The sequence below is a fragment of the Andrena cerasifolii genome, chromosome 5 (genome assembly GCF_050908995.1).
Source record: "Andrena cerasifolii isolate SP2316 chromosome 5, iyAndCera1_principal, whole genome shotgun sequence".
NCBI lineage: Eukaryota > Metazoa > Arthropoda > Insecta > Hymenoptera > Andrenidae > Andrena > Andrena cerasifolii.
The window spans coordinates 4687854-4704307 of NC_135122.1; the positions used below are offsets into that span (position 1 = coordinate 4687854).

General features: G+C 38.4%; 1 protein-coding gene across 5 annotated transcripts in view; it reads left to right on the top strand.

The window, feature by feature from the left end:
* Cnc (NFE2 like bZIP transcription factor cap-n-collar) overlaps positions 1–16454 on the top strand; it is a 168931-nt gene that overhangs the window by 41623 nt on the left and 110854 nt on the right. The window lies entirely within an intron of this gene.

The following is a 16454-nucleotide window of genomic DNA, read 5'->3' on the forward strand; positions in this document are numbered from 1 at the left end:
ACCCCCCTTAAATAATTCCTCAAATTCCCTGTTCGATATCGTTCATTTCAAAAAGAGTACAAGTCCAAACAACAAAAAATGAAATTTGACCACCTTAACGATTTTTAAAATCAGTGAAATCTCACTGAACTCAAGATACCTAATCGAAGAATAATACGGCTGAATTTTATTGTGCTAAGATTAATTGTATGGACATTAAACATTTATTTAATTTCCCGTAGAATTAATTTTTGAGTACAAACCCCCTTCTCGAAATTATCGATTCAAGTGTCTGGGAAGCAACGGCCCTTAAGGTACATACCTCTTTATTTAATGTAAAGCCTGAACTGTATATCGATAGTATCTTTGACTTATCTGTAATCGAACAGAAACGAAGGAAAAAACACAGTTATAAGTATACAACACTTCACCTTCTGCCACTTCGATGTACACTAATGTACAGTAATCTTTTACCTCAAGCAACCGAGGCACGTCTAAACTTTATCAAAACCAGGGCTGGCGCGAGGCGGGTTCATCGCGTTCCCCGGAACCCGGCCCCGCGCTTTTAAAGGCACCGCAGTCCGCGAAAAGCTCATCGTAAATTTTTCGGGGCCCTATGCATAGATATTTGTTATTATAAAATTTAGAAGTACATATAAATGCCCCTTTTTTTCCCCGCGCAATTTTCACGCCAGAACTATTCAAAACTTTAACGTTAAATATTTTTGTAAATAATACCTAAGAGTATTCTCACAGATTCTTGAATACATGCCCACATTGCCCACCCATTTGCACTGTAAATAGTCTAAATTATATATAAAACATATATTTTCAAAGTAATTGTATAAATTATTTCGACAATACATATAACGTTGAATTTTGGAGCAAAGATTCTAGAACGAAAAGTTTCCCCGTAGATTTACGTTACCTTGTGTAATTCGTTTTTCAAACGTTCGACTCCAGGGAAATGGATATGAAACATAACGGGTAGCCACGGTTGGATCAAACGATTCCGTTCGCCTGCTGTGCGAAATGTCTCTAGAAATATTTTGACGTCGAGCAAGATCCCCGTGTGATCGATGCTCGTTCCCTAGAGATTACATCGTGAATTGCAGTTCCCTCGCGACGACCGCACACTGCATACACCGCAGTCCCGCGTTTGATTCTCATAGGAGCGCAGCTCAGGACGAATCAAAGCACCGCTAACATCTGCTCGTTCCTACAGTTTCTGGGATGTTCCACGGCTTTCCACGATCGCGAAAACTGATAAGCGATCATATGTACGCGTAACAATCGGTGGTAATCACTTGATCTGGGCAATATCCGAGTACACAGTGTCTAATTACGTTTGGCGGCACTTTAAAATTGTGGAGCAATCGCCAGACTTTACGAATATAAAAGAGATCCATTTTGTTAACACATGTGAATGAGACAGACTTCTTAAAATGGTATGCTTCAACTAGTTATCGGTGCATTGTAAGATTAATTGGCTTACATTGGCTGAAATATTTCTGAGCCATAATCAATACTGTAATTACTTTGTGTAAGCTAAGCCATTAGTTTATTGTTTGAATAGGCATTGTAATAAACGTTTAACCTTATAATTCCAACGTCGAGCTACGCACGACGTAATACCTCGTTCCAGCTTCTTATAGAGTGTACAGGATTAAAGTTGATACTTTCAATTACTATACTGATAAAACTGTTACTGTGTTAGTAAATACGATAAAACGTTATCAATGCATACAACTTGAATCCTTTTCTCGAAAGTGTCAATACGATATATTGCATTCCGCGAACTTTAATTCTCATAAGCGAGTCCATTTGAAGGTCATTTTGTTAAGATAATTGAATTCGTTTCGATGCCTGCAACAGGTAGAATATTATACACAAAAAAATATGCAGACCCAAATCTGTAGAAATGATGTGCTAATCATAATATTTGCTCTCTCTACGTCAACAGTTTCTTCTTCAGACATTTTCGCGTATCGTCAGAGGAACTGGAGACTTCTGGGTTGATAATAAGGGTGTGCGAGTACTCGATCTATTACTTCGAGTTACTAGCGCCTTATATATTTCTTCCTTACAGTTAGACTAGTATTTGATATTAAATAGATAAATATTCAAGTAACTCGAGTGATTCGAATATTTACGAGTAACTCGAATCATTCAAATATTTATGAGTAATAGCGAGCAATTCGAATATTTACGAGTAGCTCGATTGATCCAAATATTTCTGAGTAATAGCGAGCAATTCAAATATTTACGAGTACCTCGAATAATTCAAATATTTACGAGTAACTCGAATAATTCAAATATTTATGAGTAATAGCGAGCAATTAAAATATTTACGAGTAGCCCGAATGATCCAAATATTTATAAGTAATAGCGAGCAATTCGAATATTTACGAGTACCTCGAATAATTCAAATACTTACGAGTAACTCGAATAATTCAAATATTTACGAGTAACTCGAATAATTCAAATATTTATGAGTAATAGCGAGCAATTCAAATAGTTACGAGTAACTCGAATAATTCGAATATTTACTCGTAACTCGAGCAATTCTAAAATTTACCAGTAATTCGAAAGTTGGAGATCCGTTCGAATATATTCGAACAATTCGACACTTTTCGGGCTGAAAATTTATTTGCAAGTAATTCGAAGTCTTACGAGGGCTCGAGTAATTGAGTCGTTCGAGCTCGTCGTGTATGCTCGCACTTTTTTTTTAAACAGTTCGTCGATTTCAAGCAGCTCGGAAAATTCAAACGGTCGGTTCAGCTCGAGCAATTGAACCAAGTTCGCCTCAGCTCTTAAATTCCGGGTACTCGCACACCCCTAGTTGATAACGTTACGTGACTCGCCCTTGTATGTAAATAGTATGCTATTTAGTATTGGCCTGGCGGTAGTGCATGCGCGAATCAAGTCGGTTCAAAATAATTAACGCTTTCGAAAGTATTTCTCCAAGGGTATGCATCGTGATTAGTTCGGCTAGTCTGACAGCCCAGGACCTTATTTGCACTAATGGTGGCCGTAACGGGGCAAAGGCGTCCATCGTGAAATCAGTGGCGCAAAGACCGGTTCTCTTCCGTCCGTAATTACAAGCTTCGAACCAATCGTGCGGTATTTCAAAAAAATCCCCCTGGATATACGGATCTTGTCGCTTTAATCAAAGACAGGAGATTTTTGTGCGTTTTCGCGGGAACTGCGTACGCTGCGAGATATTAATTATTAACGACCGTTGAGGTACGCCCGAGACCGGGGTCGGAAAAACGGCGTCCCATGCGAAATATCGAAAGAACGAAACTTCCTGCAACGTTGATAAAAGTAACGGACTTGCTTGACTAGTTTCTGGAGTGTGGCGTGGAAGGAAAGAATCCCTCGATTGGTTAACCTGCGAAGAAAGTCAATCTGTTTCCAATCTGAAATAAAGTTAAGACGCTGGGCTACGAACAATGAAATGCTCGTTATCCTGCGCGCATTTGCTACGTTACGAGCTATTTACTTAACACCTGTCAAATGCCGTCTGAAATTTGCGATATTTTCCATTATTTTTGTAAAACGATTGTAAACTCTGCAAGCATATAAATGTGAATGGTGTCCACTGTATATTTGGATTGAAACGTCAGATTAAATTATTAGTTTGTGGTACGGTATGTCGGTGTTAAATTATTATTCTGAAGTAATGTAAAATTTAGGAACGTCGAGAATACGTTAAATTGTATTATTGTTTATGCTAATTAAGGCAAAAAGATGTACTTTATGAACACTCCTTGTATTAAACGGAAATAAAGGAACATGATTAAAGTTTCCAACAAATATGTATTTATTTTCTTTTAATTGTGTAAAGAAATGGGAATTTGAGAAGTAAGTAGGAAAGTACGTGTGAAAAATATTTGTAAAACAAGTACAATTAAAAATGTAGCAGGGAAAGAAAAATTTGAGGAACCTAATTTTACTATCTAATTTTATTATGCTAGATTCCGGTAGCTATTTAAACACAGCGAAATAATATTAATGTCTCAGTAAAGTTTATGATGTCTTACATTGTTTGTTTATACGTCAACAGAATTATTTATAAATCTAATCTCCACTTTCACTCGATACTACTCATACATACACGTCACGTTTAAATGATTGTGTATTGTATTGTATATTTAGTGTTCCACTTCAACTGATATCGTGCATCAGATAAAGTGTACGTGCTAGAATTAAAGATTACAAATACAGAGTTTTGCGGGGAAATGGTTAATCACACGTGGATGAAGAGACAGTACTGAATCAGATAATAGTATTTCTGAATTAAGACGGCAATTCTTGCGTCATTCTTTTTTTGAATTGCCTAAAATTTCGCAACCTTTGGTTTCGTAGGTATATTCGATAGATACTATCGCGCAATAGAGAAGGCAGATCTTTTATGTCGATGCAATATTAGCTTCGGACGATAATTTTATTCCACGTATAATAATTTCCTGAACAATTATATTTAATTATAATACCTAATTTAATTAAGATATACCGTGAATTCGAAATATTTACGAGTAATTCGAATATTTTAGAGTAACTCGAGTAATTCGAATATTTACGAGTAACTCGAGTAATTCGAATATTTACGAGTAACTCGAGTATTTCGAATATTTCGGAGTAACTCGAGTAATTCGAATATTTACGAGTAACTCGAGTAATTCGTATATTTACGAGTAACTCGAGCAATTCGAACATTGACGAGTAATTCGAAAATTGACCAGTAATTCAGAAGTTGGAGATGTGTTCGAATATATTCGAGTAATTCGACCCTTTTCGAATATATTCGAGTAATTCGACCCTTTTCGAATAGGAAGATAGCTTCCTCTTTGTTTCTATTAATCAGCGCGGTATATACCAAATGAACCAATAAGCAAAATAAGCACGTGCCCAGGGCATCAGGAAAAAGTGGGGCACCCTAGAAATTTCCTGAATTTTAAAATCCAACTTCTGTTAGAAACACTTTTTAGTAAAATTATCGAAAATGCCTAAGAAATCTGCGTAGAAGTGCTCACCCTATATAAGAGGCCTGAAAATCTTTCAAGTGCCTCTAAAAACCTTAATTCGGCCCTGCCTATAGTACTCCGCCAGAAAATTGTCCCGCGTAAAAGAGACTCGGCGGAAAGTGACTATAGAAGATACCTGCTCTGCTCGCGAGAACTGTAGGTGCACATGCACAGAGAAGCAAACCTCCGCAATAGTAAAGGATACATTTGCATAATACTTTTATGCACAGGCAGTAGCCTGACAAGCGCCGCGTGTACTTCACCGGCGTGTGCGATAACACCGCGAAACGTTGTTCGTTAATTCTTACAGGGAGATTTATAATTCCGAGCCGCGCGTTTCTTTCTCTTCCTCTTTCTGTTCCTATCGAAGCCATCGCCGATGCTTTCTTATTTCGTCTACAGCAGCGTGCCCCGGCGAATAAAATGCGGTGAATACATAATACGTGGGCTTGGCAGCACGTCTCGGATATCGCGGCGCAGGGGTTGAGAAGAGAGAGCGCGAGAGCGAGCGGCAGAGGGAGAGGCAGAGGGAGAAGGGGGTCGAGAATCAGAGAGCGAGAGAAAAAGAGGGAGAGAGTTACGCCCCTGTTGGGGTGAACGATCCTGACGGCACCGTCGGCGTTCCCTTTGTACACGCACCGCCCCTGACTGCTTGCCTCTGATATATCCCACACATAACACGCATCTCTCTCCCTCTCCTCCCCTTTCCTATTCTCTACTCTCCTATCTCTTCCTCCCCGTTCATTTTCTCCCTCCCATCCCTCTCCAGTTTGACTTGCACGTATACATTATACGAATTACATCGATGATACGCCGATGAGACACGAGATAGGGGCTGCTTTGGCTCCAGCCCACATGGATATTGGCGCAACTGTTTCTCATGAGTCCTTCTGCGTGATCGATCTTTCTATCGGCATACTTGTTCGTTGATAGGCCACCTCTGCGACACCTCTTTTTCCCCGCGAAATGAATTCTTGGGAAAATGAAGCGAAACATTCCACGAGAATGAGCTTCATAGAGTTGCTGCTGATTGCAGCTTACTCGTCTGAACTGGAGGCACGAACGGATTAACGATATTGTACCTGTGGAATTACGCGGGGCTGCAGAATTTAGGGTCGTAAAGACTTTGGTAAAGGTGCATGCTGATTTTATTTCGACCTCTACAGGCAAAAATAATATTGCTTCCTCGCAACTTGCTTTAAGGTTTTTAGGGGGTAATAAATAGATTGAAGGGAACTGTTTAGTAGTGGAAAATGAGATGTGGGAGGAAATTTTTATTCTGTTCTTCGAATTCAGCACCCAAAAGTACATCAAACACAGCTGAAATGCTGAAAAAAAAAGGTTTTTCATTGGAGGCCTGTGTTATTATAGGAAGTAATTAAGTAATAGTTGGCTGTAACGCAGAGTCATGCGTAACTTCTAAGCTGCGGATCCACGATGAGACAATAAATATCGTGTCTCGCGTGAGACTTTAATCTCACGAGACAATAACTAAATTATTTTTTAATTATTTTGTCGGTTCCATGAAATTAGACTCTCGCGAGACAAGTTTCAAGATATATTTTCAAAAATCTCAGCTCTCCCTACTACTTCCATTATTTCCATTTAGTTGCTGCTGAGATTTTTGTCTCATGACAGAAAAGTCCACTCAATCTTTTCAGAAGGCCATGAAAACACAGTCGCATTTGTTTCTTTAATTCTTTCTGACGAATACCTTTCAGTTGAGAAATAACTTTGTTAAAAAAAATAACACTAAAAATGCTGTTTGAGATAAAACAATTTTATTTGCAATTAAGCTAGTTTGCCTCGCCGTAAATCGTTGTCACGCATATTTCTTCCACGTGCAGTTAAATAAATTTCCCGCCGTGAGGATTTCTCATTGGTGAGCTTAGAAGGCACCATTTCTCAGCAGAACGGTCGGCATTGATCGTCAGAGGAACGCAACTCCCTTTCATTAAATCCCCAAAGGGGTTCGCGAGCAAGTTTTATTAACTTTTCCCCTAACAACTGAGGCTTCCATCTGCACTCCCTTATTGTATATTTCCAACTAAATTATTTACTCTAATAAACAGTGTAGAATTATCACGCCGCAAGGATGAAGCAATCTTTTCCTTATTTTTCCACGAGAAAATAATTCTCCCCATGGCGTTGTTAAAGTATAAAAACTTAGCGAATATTTATTGCCGTGAAGTGTGTTCTGAATATCTGAAAAATGTGTTCTGTAGAGTGGAGGTATGTTCTGTTATACATATAGCGATCGGTGCTCTGTGGCAAGACAGGCGTCCCCCAGGATACGCTCTCTTCCTCCCTTCCTCCTCGCGTCCCAGATCCTGCAGGATCATTAATCAAATTCCCCTTTTAGCTGCGCCTCCCTCTCTCCCCTCCCTTATCCCCTCCCCGTGCGGTGGTTCAGCCGCCATTACTGTACGGCTGCGTGCACGACGCATTAATTAAAACCAGGAAATTAATGCTTTATGCTTTTGAATCTACTCTCTCGACGAGACGTACTCGTCCTTTAGAAAGTCGCTTAATTTTTTAATCAAACCAGCGGCAATTCAAGTTTTGAACCGGCTAACGGGACAGTCTTCAAAGGAGCGTCTTCTCAAGATTTAATGATTGATTAGACGTCTTGAATACTCTTGTAAAAATACTACTGTCTCCGACAATTTGTAACGCGCGCGTTTGTCGACACATGTAGAACGTCGCGCTGTCACTCTGTGCAGAGCTTAATTATAACATGCAAATGCATCCAAGGGAGGATCGGTAACATCGGTAATAGAAAATGGAATTGCCTCGCAGCAATGCTTAACAATATTTGTTCTTAATGCATTTGCCATTTTAGAATCTTCGAGTGATTTGAAAAATGTATTAAAGTGGTACAGTGGTATTTTAAATCAGTTTAAGGGGTTATACCTAGTCAGGCGGCCGAAAAGAGGCGAATATTTGTGATTTTTTTTTGAAGAAGCGGAAGCGTATAATTTTACAAAACTTTTTGCGTTTAAAAGAGCAACGTTTAAAGAACATTTGGTAATTTTTTCGTAGAAAAATATTTAAGTTTATAATAAAATAACAAGCGACATCCAGGAAGCATTTTTAAAAATTTGCTTTCGCGGTGAGCACTGCCATTCGGAACCAGATTATCTAAAATCAAGAAACAAAAAAGATTTCGTTAGTATATTAATGTATCCTCAGGTTGACGGAGAGAATTTTCCGAAATATTAAGTTAAAACAAAATGGCGGCTATTTAAAGTTGAAATCCTGAATTTTTCCTGCAAAAATCACGCGAAAAAAAATGCTTCTTGGATGTCGCATGTTATTTTATTATAAACGTAAATATTTTTCCACGAAAAAATTACCAAATGTTCTTTAAATGTTGCTCTTTTAAACGCAAAAAGTTCTGTAAAAATATACGCTTCCGTTTCTTCAAAAAAAATTCACAAATATTCGCCTCTTTTCGACCGCCTGACTAGGCATAACCCCTTAAGCAGCAACTTTCCTTTGTTACGCAAATGCTGGTCCTCTGACATTGTTATAAAAATTATTAAATGACAGCGCTCCGGTTGATAGATATCGGGCACGAAGCTTTTCAGGAAACCGTCTTTCCAACCCTTTTCCAGAAGAAGCCTAAGAAACGAGTAGGCGGGACCCATGGGACCCATTAGCGGTCAGTGTCAACCTCGGTTTACCGCAGAATGTCCAAAAGCACTTGTAACTGCGCGAATACTAAGTAATTTATGAGCAGCAAGCAAGATTTGCGGGGCATCATTCGCCACGGTCTCTTCCTTTAATTTACTGCAGAGTCATTACTTTACAAGCAGTGCAGAAAGATCTCGCCTAAGGATTTTTCATTTAGTTGCTTCCACGCTAATCCGACAAAATAGCAATTTCAATGGAAGTCACTCGTTTACTGATTAATTAATTAAACAGACACGTGCGTCAGCTGTGAATACGAAACACAATTAACGGTAGCGTTTCGGAGTGCGTTCTTCTCATATTTTCTATCTTAAAATCTCGGCTATTAAAAGATACATTTAATGGCACTTTGCGTTTCGTTAATTTCATTTCGTATTTTGGCGTTGGAGCGTTCCTTCTCCCAAGTTTTTTGTCGCTTAAATAAAAGCACGAGAAGGCAAGGAGCCGCAGATTCATTTGGTTTTGTGGTAAAAGAGCGGGCTAAGCTGTCGGAACATTCTTGCCTGGAAATGAAAGGGTGGCGTGAAAATCGAGGATAATACCTGGTCAACCTAACGGTAGAACCACCATTAGGCCTATTTATCGTCCACAGTCAGGTACATCCTGACAAGTTCACTAGCTGAGCTATGCGCGCTGTTCTGTAAAGGATTCGATGCACAACTGTCGGCCAAAGAAAGGAAAAGGTGGCGTTATGCCATAACGAGATTACCCATGAATTTGTAGGGATTACTTATTACCAGCAAGGTACTTTTCTACGCCACTGTTCGCTATAATTGATCTTTGAATCTTACCACATTTATCATCGAATTTTCGTTAAGCATGTCCTGGTATCTTCCTCATAAATAAATGCTTCTACATTATGCAGTAGCCGCGCTTGTCTCTGCTGTGATAAGAATTAGGAATAATTCATTTTCAGTGTCACCGATAGTTCATTTTCAACCTAATTATGTCTGCTTCCATTCAGAATAATGTGTCTTTAAATCTGACTTAAGAAGGAACACCAAATTTTTTCAAAGTAGTATTTAAAAAATTCATAACCGCTGTTATATATTGAAAGGAATGCCGTGGGAAATGTAGATTTATTTAGTTAAGCTCCATTGCTTAATAAACACACGTCAGTGTTTCGTAAAGATAATAATAATAATATTTGAATCAACTGGAGCAAATCAGTATTAAAAACGGTGGAGAAATATGTGTGAAATACAAGAAATGTATAGTACTCTCGACGAAGTCGGGTGAAACACTGGCGAGAGGATGTTGCTATCCGGACGAGCGATTTTTTAACGGAATCCTCTGGGCTCGAATTGTAGAGTTTATTAACCATAAATAAACCGTAGGATAATATGAGTTTCTGGCCACGCGGTTGTGTAAAATGTGGCTTTTACATACCAGAACAATTTAAATAACAGTAATTGAAGACTCTTTGCAGAAAACTCTGTAAGTGCCAAAATTAAAAAAAAAATTCGGAAAATATTCTACTTGCCAATGGTGATACTATAGTATCGAATTTGATTTTTGGCACTTACTGTGGTTTCTAATACTTCTATTAATTCTGTAATAATTTTATCAAATAAACAACACCACAAAATTAAACATCCGTTTCTATTGGTTTTGTCTCTTACAAGTAGGGAATTCAATCCCAGGATCCCGGCTGTTTTTTGGATTCCATTTTTATATTTTTCAGTTGCTCATAAAGTAATTTACGTTTTTAAAAATTCTCGGGATAAGTTATAACTTGATATATCAAATCCCGGGAGTTTTAGAATCCAAAAAACAGCCGGGATCCCTCGACTGAATTCCCTACTTACAAGGAAACGTTCCCAAGCCGGAAATTCTGATTTCAATAAAACTTCCTGTGAATATAAATCATATTAGAGTATGCAAGGAGAAATTTTCTTTTTTTGGAAATTCAATCTGAAGAGATGAAATCAGCCCCTAAAGTTACCACGATTTATTTTTTTTTATTATTTAAATCTGTCTCTTTATTTCTATTCAACTTTGACGAAAAATATTTGTCACGTTAAAAATACTAAATATCTGCACACTACTGTTTTTTTTTAATCAGTATCTTCTAAACTAAAATAAGCAAGATAAATTGTTTAAAGAATTCTTAATGAATTTCTCTAATTCGCATTCAGTACCCGGACAATTGATCTGATAATCGATCGCGCGTCGTTGAAAATATCCCTTGTGACATAGTTGACCCGCTACCATTACGTGTCCACGATGACCTGGCGTTTGGGAAGAAATACTTGATTACTTAAGAAGACTGTCTTTACTCATTCTCATCAACGACAATGGCGAGTAATTACATTAGCACTGTGTCGTATGATCGACGTTGGACGTGGTAAGTTAGAAAACGTACAGTCATCGGCTCGTGTCCTGTAAAAGCAGAATCCTTTCTGTAGGAAGGCAGATCGATTCGAGACCAGCAAGATCTTTGCACCTGTTACTCCGAGCCGAAGAAACAATCGAGCGCGAAAATGTTTCCCGAGATAACTAATCAAGATAAGACACCGAGATCCTAGTGTCGTAGTTGTTCCACTTCGAGCTCTCGAAACCTACACACGAGACACCCCCATTGATCGGAGAGACAAGCGATATTCGATAATAGTTACCCGATCCATTCTCTGCATGTAATTGCTGATCCCCCGATACATCGATCTCGTTTTTTCACATTTTCTTCCCGAGTCCAATCGATTTTCTCGATGCTTTAACGTCTGTCAATTTCTTTCAAGCCTTTGTATATCATTAGGAAATAATATTAAGCCGTTTAACACGGTGCTTTTATAGCAATACCTTTTTATCCCAGTTCTGCGATTCTTTAATTGCTTTGAAACATTTTGTAAAACATAAATCCTGAACTAATCGTTTGTTTAATTTTCACCACAAGTAAGGTAAATGTTCCAGTACCTGAACAGTGATGCGATTTTTATTCATTTTTAAGCTTAATTTTTAATGTAATTAAAAACAAAAATTAGTATCACAATGTATAAGTATTTTGCAATATTAATTAAAATCATTATTATAGAAAATTGGGGATCGATAGCTAGAAATAATTTCTTTATAACGCACTGCGTATGCATAGCAGATTTTGAGAAATTTCTTAAGTTTCTGTTAAGACATGCTGCTCATTTATTGAGAAAATATTAGCTGCATTTCTTATTTATCTGTATATAGTATTCAAAAGAAGAAGTCCTGACTGACTGACTTATCAACGCCTCAGCTCAAACCGTTTAACTTAGGAACGTGAAATTTCGTAGGCACCCAATAAGGAAGGATTTTTTGAAATTCCATCCCCAAGGGGGTGAAAAGAGGTGAAATGTATTTTCTCGGACTCCCAAATATCTCCTAGGCCCGATTAGATATCAACTTGGTTTTTACTCATAAAGATAACCCACACAAATTCCTAAAACCCAATTTCAGAATTTTTCCCTAACCAGCCCCTAAGGGGGTGAAATGTATTTTCACAGATTCCTCAAAATCTCTTAGGCCTGATTAGATATCAACTTGGTTTTTATTTCGAAAGGTTACCCACATAGATGCCTAAAAACCAACTTTAGGATTTTGCCATGATCAACCCCTAAGGGGGTGGTGAAAATGGGTGAAATGTGTTTTCACGGAGCCCTTAATATCTCTTAGGCCCGATTAGATATCAACTTGGTTTTTATTTCGAAAGGTTACCCACATAAATGCCTAAAAGCCAATTTCAGGATTTTGCCATGATCAACCCCTAAGGGGGTGGTGAAAATGGGTGAAATGTGTTTTCACGGAGCCCTTAATATCTCTTAGGCCCGAAGCGAAGTATACTATAATAATACATTAGTATAATAGTAAATCATTGCAAAAATTTCTATCAATTTATACCAAAATAGTAATATTTCAATGCCATTGAGCGATCTTTAATTCTTAATATATTTTAACACAAACTTTAGACGAAATTCTTTTAAACTATTTGAAAACTTCTGAGAGGGTCAGAAGAAAATTTTAAAAACTTTGATTTTTTACCACCCATACAAGCACCACCCTACCGTTACAGTGGTCTGCCCCTTTAAGCGTGCGGGTTTTGTTACATTTACCTTAAGAAACAAATGCGTCGTGTGCAGATTTAAAAAATTGCAAGGTTGCCTTACGACATACCCATTTCATAACCGCAGATACTATCGATTAAATAATATCGATACGTATCGTGGTGATTACACATTTCGTTTCTAGATTACGTTTGCGCGCAGCAACGTTCTTTAAATATCAATAACATGGAATCAGCGATAGTTGAAGAGGAGGAAACGGTTTTAAGGGCGTGTGTCCGTCCACATCCTTTTTGGTCCGGTCGATGTTCCTTCGTTTCATCGTGGCGTGCACCTAATCGAATAAAAGTTAAAGGCGTCGGTATCATTGGGGCGAGTGCAGCGGTGCCAGGTGAAACGTGGGCCCGACATAGAAGTGAGCATAGTTGAAAGAGAGCGTAGCCCAGCTGTGGGCGCGGCGGATATCCCGCTGTGTCCCTCCAACATGGCCGACCTCGTATGCACACCCACGCCGCTGTCTCTCCTTCTCATCGTGTCCTCCATTTCTTTCTCGTTCCTCCGGCGCATCAAATTACACGCTCGGTGAAGTAATTTTCAAAGGCGCGTCCGTGATCGAGCGTGATGCAGAAACATATCGGTTACCCCTCCGGTCCCGATGCGCCGCGTTAAAATTTCGCGATCACCGATAACGATGCTCAGAGATTAATGACTGCGCGCCAACTGGCACTGTCTTTACCCCATTTGCGCGGCGGCCGATTGTTCCGGCTGGTCCCTAGGAATTACGTATGCGCGTGATAAATAAATAATCGTACGATCTATTGCGGTAAGAATAGCGTTTGTTGAACGTCCAGCGTGATGCATCCCCATTGGGGCGAGCTTCCTGCTCGCCTTGACGAATCGAGGAGTTAAAATGGTAAACGGTGTAAGTGCCAGTAGTTCAAATTTTCAGGAGCAACAACAAAAGGCAATGGTTCCAGTGGTACCAGCCAATACCACTTTTCTCCCGATTTTTTTTTACCAGAGATCGTAATAGTATAAGTATGTCAAAAATACAGTATAATGGCGGGAAAAACAGTATAAGTTGAGTGATGTCGATGAATACGGAGTAATTCAAATATTTACGAGCAACTCCAGTAATTCGAATATTTGGGAGTCACTGGAGTAATTCGAATAGTTACGAGTAACTCGAGTAATTCGGATAATTCGAATATTTACGAGTAACTCGAGTAAATCGGATAATTCGAATATTTACGAGTAACTCAAGTAATTCGGGAAATTCGAATATTTACGAGTAACTCAAGTAATTCGGGAAATTCGAATATTTACGAGTAACTCGAGTAATTCGGATAATTCGAATATTTACGAGTAACTCGAGTAAATCGGATAATTCGAATATTTACGAGTAACTCAAGTAATTCGGATAATTCGAATATTTATGAGTAACTCGAGTAAGTCGGGTAATTCGAATATTTACGAGTAACTCGAGTAATTCCGGTAATTCGAATATTTACGAGTAACTCGAGTAATTCCGGTAATTCGAATATTTACGAGTAACTCGAGTAATTCCGGTAATTCGAATATTTACGAGTAACTCGAGTAATTCAGGTAATTCATGAGGAACTCGAAAAATTAAAATATTTATGAGGAATAGCGAGTAATTCGAATATTTACGAGTAACTCGAGTAATTCGGGTAATTCATAAGTAACTCGAAAAATTAAAATATTTAGGAGTAATAGCGAGTAATTCGGGCACTCGAACTGAGTTCAGTTCAGCTCGTAAATTCCGGGTACTCGCACACCCCCAGTTCTCGTAGAATCGCGCTGCAAAGCTCTCACCTATTGAAATACGCGTCTATATTTGGAAACGTTGCTATTGCTCAGCGCACGTGTAATTTAATCAAATTTCCCGCGGTGAATTGGCTTACTCTCTGCTAGTATAGGATGTTTCAAAAGCACACCATTACCTACCAAGAAGTAAGAGAATTACTCCATTTCTTGGAGGTACAAACAAATATGATAAATAACTGTGAATCCATTCAGTAACGTTAATAAGTGTCCCACGAGTAGTTGTCACGCTTATTTCTTCTAACAAATCCGACAAATGTAATTATTTTTTTTATTTAGTTATTCATTCAACCGTTATAGAAATACTCTTTCTCTTCCTCTGTTTAATCCTTCTCTTTCTCCGCTGCTTTTCCTTTGCGAATCGTTTTTAATGGAAATCGCAATGAGGCGTTCGACTTTCTTTTGAACGCGCGACGTCATTGCGGACTGTCCTGTTTTCAATGCAATGAAAATAATGTGTCGTCGCTACTGTCGCACATTAAATGACACAATTTGCCACAGTCACTTAATTCCTAAGTGAAGTCGTGCAAATTATTTATTTCACTGTTATAGAATCGTGCAAAGGCAAAGAGTAAGTAATATAAGAATCATGGCAATGCTTCGTGAAAAATCTGACCGTCCAAAAGAAGATAAAACAGCCGCTGAGATTCCATAAAAAATACCAATCCTCTCCAGTTGTGAATATTGTTACTGTAGATCGAGTTGTTAATAGCCCAACTTAGAGGTTGGTGCGACTTAAAATAACTAAATTAAAATGAAAATCCTTTACCCACCTTGCATTACATTACATTTAAATTTATTACGTAATTTATTACATCAACTTCATTTACCGATATACAGTGATATTTTTGATCACGTGAAAACAGTTGGACGAAGAAATTGTTTCCTCCTTTTTAAAGAAGTAAATGATAGAATAAAACTTATATGTATCCTCCTCGATGTCACAGTTTTGAAAATTTCAAAGCCCTTTAAGTTTCTTTTAAAGAATCTTTTTAAACCCGTACTTTACCTTTACATTTTCATATCCCCGATTCATACAAATAACGTCCGCACTTTGTGCAATTAACTATGCGTGTCAATCCATTATTCAATTCAGTTTCAATTATTAGATCACCGCGGATTAACATTAAATCCCTTTCGGGTCGAAATTCTTTCCACAAAGAATGACGAAGTGGGGCTGCTCGTGAAATCTGACAAATTACATTCATCACTTACGTTACACGATCGCACGCCGTATGCAGCCCTGCAATAACAGCGGGGTTTAAATTAGCGAAGAAAATCTGTAGATTAGTTAACGAGGTTGAATACGAACTCGGCGAAATTGGCTCAATTAAAAGCTACGGGCCAGCTGCCTCGGCGATTCTGCCCCGTCATGTGATTGGTCCCTTTTCCCAGGTTCTTTCTTCTCCTTTCGATCTCCTCCATTTCAAAATGCATCGATACTCGGCCATCATTAATCATGCACTTTTGTACACACTCGTCGATGGTACACCCTACGAGGGACACTCCGGCCGTAACAAAAATGAATCCCGTCGATCGTGAGTCTGATTCTGAACAACGATCAAGACCAAGCGTTATTAACTTACGTGGCATGAGCATGCAACCAGGTAACGAATCGAATAAACCACGAAAGTTATTGGGTTTACTGAAATTGGCGGTTTCGAACACTCGTCGCTGGGGATAGAAATTTCCACCACTATATTGTATTAATTAACAACAAATAAAGAAGAAGCTAATGCGCCTTAGCGGTATTAAACATCGTAAACTGAATGAAAATTACAAAATCCTCACTTCGTTTCCCGAACATTAATATTGCAGAGATGGACAAGATTTTTATTTGAATAAAATTTCGCAATACGAATGAATGTCTACAAAAAAT